The sequence below is a fragment of the Carlito syrichta genome, unplaced genomic scaffold (genome assembly GCF_000164805.1).
Source record: "Carlito syrichta isolate Samal-C Ts95f unplaced genomic scaffold, Tarsius_syrichta-2.0.1 Scaffold304405, whole genome shotgun sequence".
Classification (NCBI taxonomy): Eukaryota; Metazoa; Chordata; class Mammalia; order Primates; family Tarsiidae; genus Carlito; species Carlito syrichta.
The window spans coordinates 271,921-275,392 of record NW_007248501.1 but is presented as its reverse complement, the minus strand read 5'-3'; positions in this window follow the sequence as shown (position 1 = coordinate 275,392).

Here is a 3,472-nt window from a genome sequence, read left to right as displayed (position 1 = left end):
TTTGTATCTCCTTGATGATTAGTGAGGTTGAACATTTCTTCATGTATCTGTTGGCTGCTCGGATATCTTCCTTTGAGAAGTGTCTGTTCATATCTTTTGTCCACTTTATAATGGGGTTGTTTGTTTTTTTCCCTCTCAGCATGTTTGAGTTCCTTGTAGATGCAAGATGTTAAGCCTTTGTCGGACCTGGAGTTGGCAAATACTTTTTCCCAGTCTGTGGGCTGTCTCCCTGCTCTCTTGATGGTTTCTTTGGTTTTGCAGAAGCTTGTCAGTTTAATGAGGTCCCACTTGTCTATCTTATCTCTTATGGCCTGTGGGTTTTGGGTTTTGTTCAGGAATTGGATGCCAGTTCCAATTTCCATTAGGGTATGCCCTGCATTTTCTAAGGTTCTTATGGTTTGAGGTTTTACATTTAGGTCTCTGATCTATTTGGAGTTAATTTTTGTGTATGGGGACAGATAGGGGTCTTGTTTGAGTCTTCTGCATGTGGTCAGCCAGTTTTCCCAGCACCATTTACTGAATAGGTTCTCCTCTCCCCAGTGGTAGGTGGTTGAGGTTTTGTCGAAGATGAGTTCGTTGAGAAATTGAGGTTTAGTTTCTGGAATCTCAATTCTATTCCATTGGTCTATATGCCTGTTTTTGTATCAGTACCAAGCTGCTTTGATTATTGTAGCTTTATAGTAAAGTTTGAAGTCTGGTAATGTGATACCGCCTGCTTTGTTTTTTTGCTGAGGATTTTTCTGGTTATTCTTGGTCATTTGTGTTTCCATATGAATTCCTGTATTGTTTTTTCTAGGTCTGAGAAGAATGTTGCTGGTAATTTGATGGGTATTGCATTAAATCTGTAGATTGCCTTAGGTAGGATGGACATCTTCAAAATGTTGATTCTTTCAATCCATGAGCATGGAATATTTTTCCACTTGTTTGTGTCGTCTTTGATTTCTCTGAGCAGTGTTTTGTAGTTTTCATTGTAAGGGTCTTTCATGTCTTGGTTGGAAGGTGCCAAGGTATTTTTTTTTTTTTTTTTTTTTGTGGCTGTTGTGAATGGAATTGTGCTTTTTATTTGGGTTTCTGTTTGTTTATTATTGGTGTAAAGAAATGTGATCATCTTTTGGACATTTATTTTATATCCTGAGACTTTATCAAAGTCCTTTATCAGTGTAAGGAGGTTTTTGACAGATTTTCTTGGGTTTTCAAGGTACACGATCATGTCATCTGCAAAGAGAGATAACTTGACTTCCTCTTTTCCTATTTGGATACCCCTGATTGCCTTCTCTTCTCTGATTGCTCTAGCCAGGACTTCCAATACTTTATTGAACAGGAGGGGTGAGAGTGGGCATCATTGTCTAGTTTCACTTTTCAGGGGAAATGGTTCCAATTTTTGTCCGGTTAGGAGTATTGCTGGCTGTGGGTTTCTCCTAGATGGATTTTACTATTTTGAGGTATGTTCCCCGTATGCCTAGATGTTTGAGTGTTTTTATCAAGAAGGGGTGCTGGATTTTATCAAAAGCTTTTTCTGCATCTAATGATATAATCATGTGGTTCTTTTTTTGACATCTGTTAATGTATTTAATTACATTTATGGTTTTACGAATGTTGAACCAGCCTTGTATCCCAGGTATGAAGCCTACTTGGTCATGATGGATGATTTTGGAGATGTGTTGTTGAATCTGGTTTGCTAGGATCTTGTTGAGAATTTTAGCATCTATGTTCATCAAAGATATTGGCCTGTATTTCACTTTGACCCTGCATTGGCGACCATAAAAGAGAGACCGTCGTCTGAGTCCTTGAGTAAATATATTGAGCAGAGACCTCAACCCATGATGGGCATGTAGCATGACAACCCATGATGGGCATATAGCATGACAACGAGTAAATCTTAGTTTAGTACTTAAGATTTTAAGATACTTGTTCTTGCAGCATAATCTAGCCTATCCTGATCTAGCTACAGTATAACCTAGTCAGGACTGGTTAGTTATTCTGCAGTAACAAATAACCCCACAATGACATTACATAGCTTATATTAAATGTGCACCATGGGTGCTTTAATCCATGTCATCCTCACTCAGAGATCTAGGCTGACTGAGGAGCTGCCATCTTGAAACTTCCTGGTTGCCATGGCAAAGAGCATGATAAACCATATGTTAGCTAATAAAGCTTCTGTCTGAAAATAGCGTGTGCACTTTTTGCTTAAGTCTTGAGAGCCCCACCTAACCATAAGAGATCAGGGAACAGTGATTCAACCTTGACTTTAGAGATATAGAAGTAGTTGGTGAACAGCACTGATACATTACTTATACATCTTATATCTTTTCTCCATATCTACATCACCCAACATAGGGGTTCCCAAAACAGGAAAATGAGCAAAGCTTCTTCTGTATTTACAACCACTCCTCATCACTTGCATTACTGCCTGAGCTCTGCATCCTATTAGATAAGCAGAGGTATTAGATTCTCATAGGAGCACAACTCTTAATGTGAACTCCACGTGTAAGAGATCTAGGTTGTGCATCCTTTGTGAGAATCGAATTCCTGATGATCTGAAGTGGAGCTGAGTCAAGGATGCTAGTGATTAGAACCAGCTGCAAATATAGATTAACATTAACAGTGAGGTTAGACTGCACATTCCCAACATTCTGCCTCCCCCAACCCATGGAAAAATTGTCTTCCACGAAACTGGTCCCTAATGCCAAAAAGGTTGGGGACTGCTGATTCAATCCATATATTTTATATTACCAACTTTACATGTGTTTTATTTTTATTTTAAAGATATGGGGTGCAATTCAGGGTTAGATATATAAATGTTCATTATGCAGGTATCTGTCTTGATTTACTTGTGTTTCTATGTGACTATTCTGAGTATAGAAAGTAGTTTGTTGGCAATTAACATCTTAGTTCCAGGTTAAAGAAATTTAATTAAATCTATACTGATGAAATTTTCTTTAGGACCCTAACAACTTCTTGTTTAGAAATTGTTCCTTTGGGATGAAGAAGAGATCACAGTCTCTATCTTCTGTAATATTTAGTTACCAGACCCATTTTGAAAGTATTAAGCCTTGGGCCTCGTTTACTTTAGGTTCAAGGGCTTTTATAGGGATATCAATGCACCTTCTCTTTCTCCAATTTTCACTTTATTCAAGAAATGTTCATTATGGTTATGTTATTATATACATCATAATCATTTTTGTGTGTATTTCCTACCATGAATACCTTCTTGCCATTTTGCAAAAAAAAAATGACCATGCAAATTTTTAAATTTGAAAAATTGCTCATTGACATTTGGCCTGATTTCAAACCTAAAACTTACTTCTGTATGCTGAAACTTTTTAGTTAATTATACATGTCATATGGCTACTACTCATTTGATTAAAAAAATAGAAGAAAAATAGAGAGAACACTGTCCCTGATACCATTACCATAATTTTTCATTTTGGTGATGGATCCATTCAGCGTCTGAATGAGTTCCCATATG